Source organism: Dermacentor andersoni, chromosome 5, assembly GCF_023375885.2.
Source record: "Dermacentor andersoni chromosome 5, qqDerAnde1_hic_scaffold, whole genome shotgun sequence".
In the NCBI taxonomy this organism is placed as follows: Eukaryota; Metazoa; Arthropoda; class Arachnida; order Ixodida; family Ixodidae; genus Dermacentor; species Dermacentor andersoni.
This window is the reverse complement of record NC_092818.1, coordinates 163,620,411-163,638,508: the sequence shown is the minus strand read 5'-3', so window position 1 is coordinate 163,638,508 and position 18,098 is coordinate 163,620,411. Positions and strand designations below refer to the sequence as shown.

Genomic DNA, 18,098 nt, shown 5'->3' with positions numbered 1-18,098 from the left:
CTGAGCACGAGGTCGCAGGTTTGAGTCTCTTCCGCGGCAACACCTCGTTCACATGGGCGCGGAATGAAAAAAAAAAAGAACGCTCGTATAACGCGATTTGGGTGCGCGTCAAAGAACCCCAGGTGGGATCAAACAAAGAGCCCTCCACTACTGCGTCCCTCATAGCCGACCGTGCAGATTCCATGCGTAAAACCTATAATTCAACGGACGTCGGTTTCCGGCATAGCGCGCAACCGCATAAGGACGATAGTTAGACGCTTAACACCGGTTCATTACTGTCGTGCCGACATCTTCGTGCTCTAAAGAAAACTGACCCATTGCGATTTCCGCGACCAAGACAGCGCACTTGCTCGACAACAGCACTCCGTGTCCGGATCGCGCCGTGTCTCCGAAGATCACATGTGGCAACTGCCGATGTCGTCTTCTCCACCGAGAGCGCGCCGACGTCTGAAGAAACCCAAAATGCGGAAGGCAGGAGAGGGCGCGAGGCCCAGGAAATCAAAAATTCCGCGCCCGTCCGAGGCGCAGGTATCAAAGCGCTCCCGAGCGCCTTCTCGGCTTTCGCGCACAGCCGAAGAATGGGGCCGCTTTCCGGGCGCACGGCGCCGCGCTGTCGGGTGTCGTCCTGACTGCCGCATTCTTCCCCTTTTCATTTCTTTTTTTCTATTTCTCTCCTTACATTTCAGCTTCTGCATAACGGTTCCAGTCCAATTTATGCATCTTTCTTTTTTTTTTCTATTCTTGCGAGGAGCGTCGATTCTCTCAACTATTGCAACGTCTTTTTGTTCCACTTGCATCGTTCCTTTTCCCACTGGATTCGGCGATCTCAACCTGTGCGCGGAAACGTGAAGTGGGGCTCACAGCTACGCACCTTTTGCTATAGCGTGGGCTTTCCTACGCACCTTATAGTGTGCACTAAGGAGATTTTTTCTTTTGTTGAATTTTTTTCTTTTGCCGAGGCGGATACAGCGTTGCCGAACGTGTCCGCGAGCTCAGGGATAGGAGCCGCATGACTGGACTGCGTGAGCGCTTTTCTTTCATCGCGTCGCAAGGAACCGACGTGACAGCGTGAAACCGCTTCCGTTGTAGTGTCTGTGCTCCTCTGTTTCCGTCGGCTCGGTTTTATTTGAACACATCCAGGACTTAAACGAAATAACTTTTGAAGATTTGTTTGTAGCTGGCTGTGTTCTCGTATGTGTTAACCCAAACGTACCTTCCATTGTGAATTGTTTGCAATGTCCATTTGGTTGTGTAGGAACACCCCAGAGAACACACGGTAGTTATCTCGGACTGATTACGTGAGCGCAGTTAGCTGCTGTCACAGTAGTGCACTTAGTGTGATATGCATATACTAACAGTGGTTGAACAAATAATGTCGCTGGATCCAAATATTCAACAGACAGGGTAGCAACTGCACTGACGATGACATGCCTGTTGCGGAAACGTTGGTTCCAGGGGCATGTTCCTTGTTCGACGATTGCTTATCACTTAAAGCTTTCACCTTCGCGTGAACTTCTGTCCTGCATAAATTGAGTTAGAAAAAAGAAGGGAACTGCCAGAAAAAAAGGCAGCCAGAAAATTTTGTTCAACTTTTGCGGATGCCATTCATCATCATCGTTTAAACACGCAAGAAATACGAGGTTGGTAGGCTCATCACGTTAGATACACAATGGTCTGCCATTTTCCATGTCTATCTTAATTGTTGTTCTCTAATCTCCGTGTACACTTACCGCACTCAATGTCTGCTTGCTACTCTTTCAGGAGTCTTAAAATGAAAGGTTTCAGATATCTGATTAGAAAAATTTCATTAAAGGGCTCTCTCTCTCTGATTAGAAATACATAGCAACGACAGTAACCATATTTATGCAGGTTTCATAACCCGGCAGGAAATGTCAGCGTGTAATCCTAGTAGTATAGTTATTTACCAGGCTTTATTGCCACCAAGTTTAAGCGTTGCCTCATCTATTGTGTTTACACTATAGTCGGAGGCGATCATTGTGAAAATGAGGGCTTGTGTAATCCTTCTAGAGTGAACGTTCATTAATATTAGGCAATAATATTTGATAGGAAAAAGTAAACAGATGAGTAAGCTGTCTCATGGTCTACGCACGACGTTTATTACTTCGCTTTAAAGCTTGTTTTTTCAAACAAAACCGAAAAATTTTCTTGCACTGAATCATACGCTGCTCTCTGTTTCGAATACGGTACAAAAGAAACATCCTGTAGTAAATCCACAGTACAAGGAAACCCAGCGAAACGCGTGAGGAACAACAGAAAATGCAACAGCAGCGAAGAGAACATAATAAAGGGAAGTGAGCTGTGATGGTGCGGCGAGAGAATTTCTTGGGACGGAAATGTGTGAAAATACCTATGCAGTATATATAAAAAAATATATAGAGAGGAAAGGGGAAGCCGAAGGAGGGCGGAGACCCTGGCAAGCGCGGGCCATATAGCTTCTTGGGGCATTTCGTGTCGTTTGAGTCGCTGAATCGCCTCGGAACACACAGAAAGGGAAACACCCTCCGTGCGCGTCCCCAGTAAGGGCTCGACGACGCTGAAGAGGAAAAACAGAAGAACAAAGAAAAGCCGAAGAAATAGACAGAGAGAGAGAGGTAGCGAAAGAACAATGTCGTACAGCAGACCTCTGGCACGCAGAACAGGTGAAATGAGGGTGCCCCGTTCCGCCGACACAGCTGGCGAGAAAGCAAGGGAACAACAGACAGGAAGACGTTGAGAGCTGGCGGGATACGCGTTGAATCGCCGCTCGCTCGCGCTTACGCGCGTGCGCGCGCACGGAACGCAATAAAAAGCGAGAAGGTGTGGCATAAATCAAGGGTGCTCTTCTTTTTTTTTTCTTTACGGGCTCCTCTCGACATTCTTTCTCGCCTTTATAGCGCATACGGCTCTCTGTTCCTGCCGCCTCTCGTGGCAACACCTTGGCCTCGTTCGAAATGGCCCCGTGCAGTCATTGTAGTAGTAGAAGCAGCAGCAGCAGCAGTGGACTTATCAGCGCCGTTTTCGCTCGCTTTTGTGTCGGAAAAGGAACGGCGCACCAGGCCCTCCGCACGCACCGTCACCGGACGGGGAGCTCTGACGCAATTTCGACGAAAATGGAAATGCGCTTCGTATCTCTCGTGGAGAGCCCGTCGACTTCGTTCTGGCTTTTTATTTGGACTCCGTAACGGGTCCTATATACACTACCCTTCGGGGTTCCCCTTGTTTTCCCGCGCTTTTACTATGCACTTGCGCGTTTTAGCTTTAATGTTGTTCTCGGCGGCGTGCGATTGTTTTACGTAGACAGGAAACCTGTTGGGCAGTATATGTAGCATGCACTTCCGTATAGTGGCAGTCACTGGGCCCGCTTTCTACAGCGGGCTCTGCAACCGCTGTTTTTTCCCTCCCGCCGGTGTGTACACACATAGGCTATAGCTTTGAAACCCCGTGAAATAAATGTGCTAGCGTGCACACGTATCCACCTTTGTGGGCATGCTACACTGTGACCGAAATGGGGACCTGCATGGATGCCGTCCTGCTTTATAACAGTGAACGAAGTCATTCCGCTCCTTGAACAAGTGGTCGTCGAAAAAAAAAAAAAGTTGGGGGGCGGGGGATTGGGTAGATGCTGGGTGAGCTGCCCCCCCCCCCTCCCCCTGCACCTCTCGTCGCGCGGTCTAGTCATTCCTTGCTTGTGTATACTGTTTACGCGTGCGTACCAAAGTGCAACGAAATTTCCAACTATCGCTTATCTTTCCCTTGCCACATAGAGCTCTCCAAGTTGAGCGAGTGGTCTGGGGTGAACGGGAAAATGTATGTAGCCCTGTGTGCCGCTTTGCCCACTACACTGTAAACAGGTTTGACCCTTTTAGGGAGTTTTGGCCTCGTTGCATAACTTCAGCCCTTAAGGGAGGACAATATCCTCCATTCGAACGGAGTTTTTTTTCACACCCTTGTGTTTGGTGGTGTTAAGGGGAATTATGGGAGTTTTTTAATTCTCCTTTGAACACCAACCCCTCAGTGGTTGCAGGAGTCTATATGGAGAATTATGGGAGGTTTTTAATTCTCCTTTGAACACCAACCCACGAGTGGTTGCAGGAGTCTATATGGGGAACGTTGGGAGTTTTTCATTCCTCTTTTGAACACCAGAACTATGGAAGTTCTTATGAGGAGCTTTGGGAGCTTTTACAAGTTGACATGGGTATTTTATTTTGCTTCTTATGGGAATTTATAGGAGAAGCGATGGGAGTTCTTACGTACATATTTTCGGAAACGTTTGGCTTCTTAAGGGCGTTTTGAAGGATACCTTTGGGAAATTATTTTACCTCCTTGTAGGAGTGCTTAGGTGTAAACCTGGGAGCAACCGTTCCCATATTTTGGGAGCTCTGCTTAAGGGAGCACTTATGGATAGTTTTGAGAGTTCGATTTTTGCTTTTTATGGGAACATATACGAGAATGCTTGGGAGTGAATTTTTACAGCTTTAGGGAGCTGTTTTACTAAGGGAGTTTTAAACAGATGTTTTGGGAGTGCATTTTAGCTCCTTATTAGGGCTTTTACAGGTAGGTCTGGGAGTTTATTATGCACTTTTTGGGAATTTTACGAGGTTGAAGGGAGTTCTTTTTGTGTGTGTGTTTAGTAGATTGTGTCTGACGAGTGCAAAAACCATGACAAAGCAATAAAATGTCTGGAAATTTATTGCAGTTCCAGAATCAAATGTGCCAGCATGATAGTACAATCAATGACTATTAGCATAATGAAAGTGAAATAATTCAATAAATTGGATACAAACAAGCAAACCAGTTTGACAGGAAATTCAAGCATATTGCAAGCTTCAGTACAGTTGAAAATCCACAAGTGCAGCCAAGACTGAAATTCAGCGGCTCAAAACATCATGAGCTATTGGGCAGTCCTTGCATGCATTAGAACAGGCCACATTTGTTTTTGCATGTAAAAAGCATGCTACAAAAAATGATGCAAAGGAGGCCAGACAGCACCAATGACCTAGAACATAATGAAAGTACCTTTGAATACCTATGCTATTTCTAATAGACATCTACGTACAACTTATTCTCTCATGTAACACACAGCTGCAAAGAAAAAGCAGAAGTGGTACCACCCACTCTGAATCAATTTCCTTAGCGTGCAGCACCTGAAATTCAAGCTTGCCAGCTAGAGAACATGACAAGTTCACAGCAAAATGGGCATAATGTGATAACAGTAGACAAACAGGTGATATCTCAGGCTGAAGTTAATTCAACAAGGGGACTAGTCGTCATCAGGGAAAGAAAATCCAAGCAGACAATTCCAGCTCACACTTGCTACACAGATGTCGCTACATAGGTTTGTGTTGTGATGCCCCATGACCTAAGTCAGCATCAAAGAGGTTCATTAAAGAGTGGCACATATGCAATGGCACACACCCAGTGTACATACACAAGTTTGTGTCAAAAAAGTTCATTGGAGAGCTGCATCTACCCAGTGGCCCCAAGTGCTCGTAGTAGCCCCAGGGGCACATACTGAATTTCCACAAATATAAGGAGTTTTTTTTTTCAAAATTTCTGGCGTCAGAAGACGCCTCGCCTTATATAACTGACATAGACACAAACAACAAGATCACTCATAGAAATTGGTGCCAGCAACCTGCCAAACTCCCATACTTCTACACACCTTGCTACCCCAACTAAACCCCCATGGTGAGCATTTAAACTTACCTCACCTTCTCTATGCACTCACTCATTTTGCTGGATATCCATGGAGTGGAGAAAAGTGAACTATATAAATACTGCCAAGGAAAATGGTTGTTACCCTAACGAAGAAGTCCACTTCTCAAAAAAATTTCTCCACCTGACATAACACTTGTTCGACCTCTGCTGATCACCTTCAGCTGAATATTGCATATCACACAAAGCAGCAATTCAACTATAATTTTTAGTTTTATAATGAAACAAAAATTTCTTAGGATGTGAAAGAAAATATGATACAGGAACCTTTAACAGTATCCATAAGTGTGAAATTTTTACACAGGCAAAGAGGCAAACACTTTGCCACCAGGGCACACATAAGGCGTCATTACATTTTCTCTGCAAAAAGCCTTAACACCCCGACGACAGGTGGTGTTGCATGAAGCCATGCATGCATTTCAAAAAATAGGCATTTTGTATTTTCTTCTTCCGCAAGATCAAGGCAGGCAGGCTGTGATGCTGTGCAAACAGTGGTGGCCTTCAAAAGGGAAGGAATCCACACAAAAGGCCATGGTACTGTTGAGATGGCAGTGCATGATAGGGAGCATTCTGGAAAACCAAACAAAATAGATTATGTACTATTGTATTGCAAACAGACACCGCATGAATATTTAAACATAGCATCACCAATTATTCAACAGTGCTGGGCCATTCAATGCTACCACTCCAAGTGCATCTTGGCCACCTCAGATTTTAGGAAAAATTACAGCCCATTGTACAGTTGCAGACTGGATGAAGTGGAGAGTATGACGAAAGCCCGTCTGGTAGGGATGATGCATACTAAAAGGAAGAGGTCCAGACACCGACCAAAATGTTTAAAATAGTTTTTTACATTTTCAAATTCAAATAAATTCACATAGCTTCAAAAATTCAAATAAGTACTTTAAACCATTTTGGTCAGTGTCCAGACCTCTTCCTTTTAAGTCGCAGAATGCACAAACAGACTACTTCGCGAAAATTTCACATGGTGTGAGTATCGTTATCTTGTAGGCTAAGGTTGAAACATCACGGCACTGACAAAGCTACAAACAAGTGCTTCTACGAATGACCACAAGGCCTTCCAGAATGTTTCATTATGTGAGATAGACCATTAATGTTTTTTATCTGCAAAGAGTATCTTCTTATTCTGACTTAAGTATAATAAACCTTCGAGCAATTTCTGAAAAGTATTTTCATCCAGCTCGGGTGGTTTATAGGCGCAAATAACCAATTTAGGAACCCCCATTTTGTAGTGAAGAAAGCTTATATTAAAAAAACCTATAGCTGCAGTGATTAAAAGCTTCTGAAATTCTGAATCAACTCTTTATGTCTGCAGAAGCTCTTTAATTAGGTATTAGGACACCTTGCAGCACTGACAATGAAAGGAAATCATGACAACATATTACAAAAACTAATAAAATGAATGTGTTCTTGATAATATATGTTGTTGTATTATACACAGATTATACGAAACACCAGCAGTAATGTGCATATCTTCAGAGTGCACACACAGTTCACCAACGTAATAATAAATACAGGTCAACATCATAAAGCAACACATAGGTACTGGCGTTTTTCTTTCACATTGGCCTAAAAACCAATCACATGAGCATTCAGCCATCATATAAGCAGCACCTGCTTGCATGAATTCAAGGAACTTTCAGATGTGCAAAATCGTTTAGGAGCTTTTAAGCAATAGGCATGACACTGCTATTATGATTAATTTGTTGCCTGTAAGTGGTAAATCAAGTGAACTGCTAGTTGTCCTTCCGGTGAAGGATAGTGCAGAAAATGTGAGGACAAAAAGATTATAGTAGCTATTTGGAACTCATGAATGTTAAGAAGATAATATGCAATGTTACCATGCTGACAGACAGTCAGATAAAAGATGATACAAAGAAAATATTATATATAGATTACACAGATGCAAGCATTTTGCTTCTTTATTGCTGCAAAACTTTGTAGTTATAGAAGTGCTTCATCCCCTGAAAAATATTTTTAGCAATACATTCACTATGGAGTTCTATTGAGGATGCATCAGATTTGCATGCTAGAAGTGGTTTGAGCTGTTCACAGACAGACATCTGGTTTGTAAACGCAAGAGCATGACGAAATACTGCAAGTGCTCCAGAAAAATGCTTGCATGGTAAGGGAAATGACAAAAACAAGAATGTGGATGAAAAGACCAAACTGCCCCAAAGTCTAATTTTAGCAATGTAAGGTTTTACGAAACATAATTACAGTTCTAAGACAAAACAAAATACCAACATGATATGCAGAGAATGGGTGCTGGACATCAAGCAACCTCACTAAACAATGATTACATACATAAAAACGACACATTCGCAGGAAATTTCACAATACACGACATATAAACTATGTGATTCATGATGCACCCATGCCATACATCATATTGTTCAAGTAACCAACTTCTTTATTCAAGACCCCTGTAGAAGGTTTGTTAATGCAGTTATTGGTTTCTTGGATGGAAAAGACCTAGTATACAAATCTGCACTTCCCTGCCTTATATTTGCAAACTGCATGTGTACAGTCACAGTTTGGCATGTTTTGCAATGTTTTGTGAGATATCCAGATGCTGTTACCACCTACATCTGTGCACAATGCTCCTGCAGCCTGCCATTACCACAAATCCTGGTCTATCCTACATAATACCCCAGTCACACGGGCACTTTCAAAGTCCTTTGAACCAAAGATTCTTTACTTCAAGGGAGAATGTGCACTGTCACACAGGCACAGCAAAGGAGCCCTACTGGAAGGGGGCTTTGAGTCAAAGGAGTGCGCGTTCGTCCTTTGAAACCTCAAGGGAATACTCCCAAGCCTAGAGGGCGTCTGACAGTAGAAAAAATAAACTAAAGATATGGAAGTTCAATTTTTACCTCTTCAGAATGAGCTTATAAGTACTGAATACTGTTACTAAAGTACTAAACACTTTCGGGACACCCGCAATCTCCATCATGAAAGCGCCGGTACAGCAACACCGGCACGGCCTGTCGTCAGCAACAACCTCGACACAACACGGTTGCCATGTGCGATTTGGTTCTTTGGTTAGTGGCTGCTAGGCATCCCAGTCTCCTTGGCTTCTTTCTGCACATCTTTCCTTGTAACTTTTGTTTTTTAGTTTTTACAGCGTTTACGTGTACCTACCGCTACCTAGCCACAAAGAACGAAACAAAGCAGCTGAAGCAAAGGCAACAATGAATAATCGACGCCAATGTGCGGTGTACGAAGCGGTACACATGGTGGCCATCATTACAATAAATACATCTGTTTGTGATAAAGTAATGCCTTTACTACGTGTGCATTTTGTTTTGATGTTTCTATGTGTTAGGAAAAATAAATGTTGCTGAAAAAAATGTGACAAATTTATTATAAGACGCATTGGGCTATATTTTTTTATTACTTTCAAGGTGATGGTAGCGCTAAGGATACATTGCGGTCTCTGTTAAAAGCTTCAACGGAGACTACCTGGAGACCATGTAGCACCGACATATATCCGTTGAACTAATGTCTTTGAAAGCTCAATGCTCCTTAACTTCAAAGGACCTTTGGCATGCTCGTGTGACGGGTATAACACTTGCTGCTGAAGGCATTAAAGGCACTCAAAGGTGCCTCAAAGACAGGCTGAGCATTCTGCGCAGGTTAGCGTGTCAGCAAGGCCTGAAACACTTGCAGGACATTGTAAAAGATGTCAATACATGGCAAAATACAACAGCACAACATACTCAGAAAATGTAAGCCTAAAATTCCACACTGATATATAAGGGCCTTCCCAGACAAACCGATAAATGCAATAGCACACCTTCTATTGAAATCTCGAATATAAGAATTGATTACTTGAAAAAGATGTACGGTACATGCAAAATAGAATGAGTGATGTATGTTATATGTCACGTATAGTCAAATTTTGCTGCAAATTTGAGCATTTCAAGCATTCATATAATCGCACTCATGTACTAAAACAAGTTCATGTGTAGTGCTCATCCTGTGCATTTCATGTGTTTCATCTTATAGTGTAGTAACTATGTTTCCTAATGCCAGTAACCAACTCTCCCAGCTTTCAGCAATAGTATGCAAGATTATTTATTCTTAGAAGTATGATAGCAGGAAGAAACAAGGATAAAGACCTGTCAACAGGACTAGCATCAACTACAAGCTGATTTGGCTCCTGGATGGAAACGAGTATTAGTAATCGTAATCATTATCAATGTTTCAATGAGGGAGTGGGTGAACCCAGAACTTGCACAAATAACTACAGTAGCCACATGGCTGAACATATGAGCCGTGGGTGTTTCCCTATCTTCCAGCACATGAGGTTAGTTGCAGAGCCCCGAGAGAGCTGAGAGGGAAGCGATTGTGGTTTTCCACATTAGCAAATAAAGATCGACATGTGTCGGAAAATAATCACCATCTCTCATCGAAAACATGTAATTGTTTATAGAGCACTTATCCTCAATTCATTACACAGATTGCGTTAGGTGACTAATTTGTTTTACTACTGTTCTTAGTGCCCCATACAAGATTAACCTTTTCCATGCCAATTTTATTTTCAGAAAACCACTGAAATTTCTAAAATATTTTTATTAGCTATTCTTTGTGAAGAGTTTTTATTACTGCAATATCAGCAGTTCGTTTAAAATTTTCTGCTGCCTTTTACTAGCTGTTTTTCATGTTTTTAGGTTGCAAACAGACAAGGACGCAGAAACTGTCTACATGAAGCATATTTTTTTAAAGAAAGTCAAGCGTGCTTTTGTTATCCTCCATGAAAAATGTTATTGCAGGAAGAAAGGTGGTTAACCGAGGGCCCCTATTTTTATGATTCATATCATAAGAAGCCAACAAACACTGACACCAAGGACAACATAGGGGAAATTACTTGAGCTTAATAAATGAAATAATGAAACGATAAATTAATGGAAATGAAAGTGGATGAAAAAACAACCTGCCACAGGTGGGGAACGATCCCACAACCTTCGCATTTCGCATGCGATGCTCTACCAATTGAGCACCGCGGCGCCGTTTACCGATCCACTTTCTTGGGTATTTGTTTCCTTGTAGAACCCTGGGAGTGTTAGCCAGCGTTACCACTCACAGACCTTGGCGGCGGACATGGAACATCCTTTCTGCCGCAGGCGTCACGAGAACGTGATCTTTTTTTAGTGAAGGCAACCGGTCAATAAACCCACACATGCTACCTGAAGGCATCAATGTTGCCTGATTCGAGACACTCGTTATGTAATAAATGAGAAGAAAGAGGGTTAACCGAGGGCCCAATTTTTACTAGTAATATCATAAGAAGCCAACAAACACCAAGGACAACATAGGGGAAATTACTTGAGCTTAATAAATGAAATAACGAAATGATAAATTAATCGAAATGAAAGTGGATGAAAAAACAACTTGCCACAGGTGGAGAACGATCCCACAAGTTCACTTTCTTTTTTTGGGGTGGGGGCAAAAACTGAACACATAACTAATCACTGATCTATCATGCAAGTGGTGTTTGCCTATCTCAATAGTCTATATAAAGACAGAAAACTTGGCTCAGGAGTTTTTATCTCTAAAAGAAAAGACAAGCTTTTATACAGCAACCTATCAACTTGAAGCCCACGGTAGTAGTTCTCTTCTATGGCATCTAGCTGTTGAGCACGAGTCAAATAAAAATTAATGCAAATGTATTAGTGTTCCATGCTTTTAATGCATGGAAAAGGGACACTAAAGGAAATTAATGAGTTAAGTTAGATTAAAGGTTAGCCTTTTGTAATAACAAATTCATCATTTATACCAAGAACAGAGCTTTTATAAGCAAGAAAATCAGAGAACTGGAACATCAAAGGGCACCAACTGATATATTGAACCAAATTCTGTAGTTTTATTTGCCAAAACCACAATATGATTATGAGGCATGAAGTACGAGGGATTCTGGAATAATTTTGACCCCCTTGGTTACTCTACTGTGCATACAGTGCAAAACACACATGCATTTTTGCATTTCACACCTATCAAAATGCAGCTGCCACAGCTACAATTTGATTATCCACCATCAGGCTTGGCAGCGCAACACCAAACAGCCCAACTCAGAGCCCATGCTTGTCAGCAACCTTCTGCAGTGAGTGCATCACTTGGTGCTCATGAGGCAGTACTTCCAGCTGCTTCAGCTGCTTTAAAGTGTGCGCACTGCTGGCTTTTGCTGTTTTACAGCCCTTAAAGCCCAACCACAACAAAAGTTAGGGCTGCATAAAAAAATGATTCAAACAGTGTAAATACAAAACAGCATTCTAGCAATCTTGATACCGAGACTGAAATTAATGCCACGATTACCAGTAACTGGCAGTGAGGCATGACTCAGATTGCAGGGCACCTTAGTGTGGCCTACGAGATAAGGGACCACCTGCAGCTGCCTGCAGTGATAAAAACCTGAAGGCGATGTGGACTCTCGTCATAGCCACTAACCACCAGGTTCATGTGTCGTCTGCTAATACAGTATTAAAAGAGTATCAAAAAGAAAATTAGATACCAGCCCCGCAGCTTTGCCAAGATGACTACAGTAGTATTTACTACTAATTTATTACCAATATAGCCAAAGTGAAATTTCATTGCATTTGGAATTTAAGCTTTTGCAGTAGGGGTTTTGAGATGTGATAATCGCAATGCTCCTGTGCTTTGTGACATTACATCACTAGATATTTGACAACGCCGTGGTTCTAAGTGTTTTTACATACATCGATATCTTGATTCTTTTACAACCTAACTCTAATATGACACATGAGAATATGGTAGATAACATTTGAAATGTCTTTAATGGGCACGGAAAAGGACTAACCTTTACACATGAGACACGCATGGTGAAAGCATTGTAAGCAAGGCTCCCACGTGTCTTTAAATAATTTTTCACTTTGGTCGGTGTCAGTTCTGTTTTTTCCCTTGACTCTTCCTAACCGGACAAGACTTCGTCAGACTCAACTTCATTAACCCATTGAGAATATGCTGCATATCTTAGGTAAACATTTGATGCTCACCCTAACGCATGTTTCCTGAAGTTACCAACTAAGAGCAAAGAAAGGTTAGCTACTGTATGAACCAGCCTAAATCCATGTTAAGCCCACAATTGCCCAATGTGCCTTGAATAGGCTCTAAAAATGTGTATTAACACAAGGCGCAATAGATTTTGTGCTCACGTTGGCATGTTCATAACAGCTGGCCTCCCTCACTCTCATCATCGGAATCTCAGAATCCCTACTGCGAAAACTTCAGGAGTGGAAAGCAGCAAAGGTAACAGTGCGCAGTTTGAAGCAGCCAGAGGCACTGCCTCATGAGCACAGCAGTTGCACTCACTGAAGAAGGTTAATGACAAATATGGGGCCCCATTCGTGCTGCTGGTTCCGAAGAAGCCATCTAAGCTTTTTTCCCACGCTTGAGTGTAAAAATACAGCTGCTTTTAACAAAAGGCATGCAACACCGTTCATGAATTGTGCCATTGGAATGGTTTACCAAATAACCTCTTACTTCTGGTAAGCTCTACACAAGCCAAATTGGACGCTGCACTGATGAAAGGGCAAGAGAACATTTGCAGAATATAAAAACAAAGTAAGACCAATCTAGGTGAGCATTGTAACACATGCACTTGTCATCCACAACTTGAAATATATTCTTGGCAGAAGTAGAAACATGAATTCACAACTGATATCAGAAGCTCTTTTAATATCAAAGAATGACTGTGTAATTATTCTTTTTTTTTCTATTTCTCACAAGTATGTGTATGAATGTTTTTTGCTTTCGGTTTACACAGGTTGCTACACCTCGATTTGTTTGACCCTGTTCCCTTCTTTGCAATCTTTCCTCCCTCCCCCTCTTTTATGAACTTCCAGAGATTATATGAACAGTTCCTGCTTTCTTAGAAAACATGGCACACACGCAGTGGATGTGGAACATCCTTTCTGCTGCAGGCATCACAAGTACGTGATCTTTTTGGGTGAAGGCAACTGGTCAATAAAGCCCCACATGCCAACTGAAGGCATCAATGTTGCCGGAATCGAGACCCTTGTTATGTAATGAACGAGAAGAAAGCAGATTAACCGAGGGGCCCGATTTTTATTAATCATAAGACGCCAACAAACAAAGGCACCAAGGACAACACAGGGAAAATTAACGGAACTGAAAGTGGATGAAGAAACAACTTCCCGCAGGTGGGGAACGATTCCACATCTACGCATTACGTGTGTGATGCTCTACCGATCGAGCTAACACAGCACCGTCTTCCCATCTATTTTCTGGGGTATTTATGTTACTACTAGAACTAACCCTGGGATTGTTAGCCAGTGCCACCACTCACAAACCTTGGCGATATGTAGAGCATCCTTTCTGTCGCAGGCATCACGAGTATGTGATCTTTTTGGGTGAAGGCAACTGGTCAATAAACCCACACGTAGTACCTGAAGGCACCAATGTTGCCAGATTCGAGACCCTCGTTATGTAATGAACGAGAAGGGGGTTAACCAAGGGGCCCGATTTTTTACTGCTGGTGTAGTACACACTTTCCTGCGTTTACGGTGATGCCAGCTTCTTGCAGGTGCTCAAGTACTTTGTGCAGTCGTGCATCATGTTCTGTCTTCGTGCGGCCAAACACTTTTATGTCGTCTTGCAGACATGCTTGGCCGTCCAGGCCTTCTAGCAGTCTTAGCATTTCCCAGTGGAAAAATTCAGTTGCTGTGGAAATTCTGAAGGACAATCAGAGGAACTTAAAATGGCCAAGTGGCATCAGGAAAGTGTTGTACCTCTGGGACTCGGGTAACCAGTAACCAATATCCGGCTATAGCATCAAGTTTGCTAAACTAGGCAGCTCCGGTGAGTTTGGCCAGGCAATCATTGATGGTGGGCACTAAGACTCATTCTCACAGAATGTTCTATTTTAACCCTCCAAAGTCACTGCAGATTTGAAGCTCGCCTCCTTTATTTTTAGCCACTACCATAGGTGCATGCCACTCTGTGGTTTCTTCGACCTTTATGATGACACCCAGGCTCTCCGTTCTCTCCAACTCACATTTGGACACTCGGCAACATGGGCAGAGGTACTCGCCCCGAGTACATAATAGCACACCGCTTGGCATCAGGGAGTAGCGATATATTGTAATCGGTCCTGAGAAGGTAGGCCCAGGTCTGTAGCCAGGTAGAGGTAGTGGCATAAAATGTTGGCTGGGTCGCTGACCTTGCCTTTTGACTCCGCTACTTCTAGGAGACTTGGTTGGACATTGAAGGATTTGATTGCGGGGGGACGTCAAAAAGTGCGTCATGCAGCCTGTCTATTACATAAATTTGTTCTTGACACAACCAGCCATTTCAGCACACGGTAGCAGTCTAACCGTTGCTTTTTTTGGTCCTGCCGGGTCCGAGCAGCTGTTCTTTTGCTTGCTTCAGGTTTCCCGTGACTTGTTCGTCGTAGAGGCTTGTTGGCATGGCAGTCACATCTGCACCAGTGTCTACCTTGAAGCCATTGACCATCACATTGATTTTTCATGGCCCAGGATCCTGTTGGTCAGTTAATTGTCCAAGTAAACCTCTTCCAAAACAGCTTGGTATGTGCATTTTGTTCTGCTTTTTGGAAGCGGAAAAGCATATGGCAGCTGTGTTCCTTTTTACTGCAGGCACTGCATGTTTTGCCATTCGCCGTGCACATAGTGTGTGATGGTGAATCATAGGTGTCTTGTTGAGCCATACCACTTGCATGTCAGCGCAGTTTGGTCACGCTGGTTTTTACGAGAATTATTTGACTTTCCTTTGCTCTTCGAGAAGCTGTGCATGGTGTCTACAGCTTCAAGTGATTGTAGCTGTGGCCGTAGGTCCTTTTGCTGCTGTTTGATTGTTGCCGCCATGTTGCGAGCAGCGTTGACAGCGGTTTCCAGAGTAAGCTCAGCATTAAGTTGCAGCTTCTCACTTACCTACGTGTCTGTGGGACCGACCACGAGTCTACCACAGATCAGTTCCTCTTTCAGGGCGCTGTACTCAGAGGCTTCAGCGAGCCTGAAGAGTTCGGTGATGAACATATCGGCTGTCTCATGCACGTCTTGCTTCTGGCTGTTGAACTTTGCACACTCGTATATCATGTTCATCCATGTCAGGAAATTTTTTATGAACAGTTGCATTACTGTGTTGTAGTCGAGTTTCTCAGCATCACAGAGCCTGAGCAAGGCTAGGACGTCTTTGGCTTCACGACCCATGGCATAAATGAGTGTGTTCACCTGCGTCTCGTCGTCGTCTTTAGTCTGGAGATAGCTCTATAGCCCTCCCTTCTCGTGAGCCACCGTTTCTACTCCTCGGGCTGCCGAAAATCAAGTTTTTCCGGCAGTTTGACGACGAACGAGTTTAGTGGAGCTGCGTGCTGGGCTGTGGACACTGTAGGTGAAGCCATGGGTAGCAAAGTTTCGTATTCACCGCAGTGCGCTGTGATGTAGACTTCTACTTGCGTGGTGCATTTCTCACAGCGTTGTCGAGTATCCCACCGTTGCCTCCATGTCATGGTCGGGTGACGAGCATACGTGATTGACAAAACGTAAGTGTTAACTGGAACTGCTTACTAGGTTGTGTATGCAAAACAAGCACGGCTACATGCCGGCTCGGCTTACACGGTCTGGTCCGCTCTCCCAGAGGCGTTCCGCATCTTACATGACCGTGTACACAGCGCCATCTCGTTGCGGTAGCTCGCATGACACGGTGCACCAGTGTAACTCAATGGACAGCAACTTCAAAAAAAGTATATTTCGGAAGGCTTCCCAAGTTTAAACAACTCTCAGTTAACGTTAAGGTGATTTGCCCTCTTATTAACATGCACATTTACGCCACTAGACCATAACCTCATTGCTACATTATAGCACAGTTTTGGTCCGAATTAAAACACTGATATAACACAGCGGAAAAGTTACGAATAAGTGCCATAAATACGAAGAATATTAGAAGGGCATACACTATCATTCTTGCTAACTGCTCATTTGTTGAAATTCTGGCAGTCTTCTGAATTATAATTTTTAAACGTGCTGCCCATTGAGTTATGATAATGCATTGCGGTGAAATTTGATACATGGCCGCAGAGCCAATTCAACATTTCAGTTTCAACCACAGCTAGTTACCCCTATGCTTTTCTTGGCTTCATTGCCTGCTGGCTTTATATGGTCGTGATTTTAAAAAAATGAAGCCCGTTTTCCTTCTCATTCATTCATGCGAGGGTTTGAAACCTCACAGCTTTGATGCCTTTAGGTAGCATGCATGGGTTTATTAGCCACATGCCTGCTCTCTTCAGTTCAGGTGTTACGCGACACCATCGTGCAAAAAAAGATGTTCCACATCTGCCCACCATGGCTCTAAATGGCGCTGGCTAACACTCCCAGGGCATAAATACCACAAATACCCAAGTTAGCACAATTGGTAGTGCATCGCGTGTGTACTGCAAAGGTTGTGGGTTCAGTCACCACCACAGACAAGGTCCTTTCGTCTGCTTTCATGACTTTCTTTCAATATTTTCTACATTTCAATTTCAACCACAGCTAATTACACCAACGCTTTTCTTGGCTTAATTGCCTGCGACCTTTATATAATCAGCAAAAATAAGGTTACAAGAAAATTAAAATAAATAAGTGGAGGACAGGGTCATCGGTGTTCAAAGAAGCACCTTCCTTTTTGTATCGTTAACCAACATGTGCGCCCAATAGGTAACTCCTCTACCTGCACATCGAATGACAATGCAAGAGATGCAGCTGGAACCCACAGTCAAATATATGTACAGCATACCAATGCATCTCTCCTCCGAAGGTAGTGAAGAGCACAGGTGCCTGTAGAGTTGCGTGCCACGGTTCCTCTTGCCAACCCATGGAAAGGAGCATAAGTGATGCTGTAGAGCTTGCTCCTTCAAGCAGTGTTCAGGTATCCATTCATAATCCTGCATGTAGTGTCCAATGTATTGTAGATATCAAGACAGCTTCAGTCCTGCAGCAAATAAAGTGATCAGTTCTAACCAAAATGTTGAGATGCAGACACTTTGGCAGGCGGATGTTAAATGTTGAAGTTTCTGGGATGCCAGTGATAATTTCATTAAACATTATATGGGCCACTCATACAGGGATGGAAGCAGTCAAAGAAGTTTTGGAGCAGCTCTGGGAGGTGGCAAATTTGACACACTGGAGCATGAATTGCCCGTTTTCGAGCAGTAAATACATATTTACATGAGTAGCTTGGTAGAGGTCAATGAGTGAAATACAGGTATATGAAGAAAAGGTGTTCCTTATTTTACTTTACAGAGCACTATTTGATTATGGCAGATCAGTTCTGTGGAAGCCTGCAAGGCAAGTAAAATTCATGACAGGAAAAATTTTCACCCA

The 18,098-nt window shown here is 43.2% G+C and overlaps 1 long non-coding RNA gene across 1 annotated transcript; it reads right to left on the bottom strand.

The window, feature by feature from the left end:
- Positions 1–4,671: 4,671 nt before the first annotated feature.
- Positions 4,672–17,701, bottom strand: LOC140218406 (uncharacterized). The gene is made up of 2 exons (XR_011894666.1): positions 17,512–17,701; positions 4,672–6,285 (listed from the first exon to the last, which is right to left on the bottom strand). It is a non-coding gene; the product is annotated as an uncharacterized lncRNA (long non-coding RNA).
- Between the last annotated feature and the right edge of the window lie 397 nt (positions 17,702–18,098).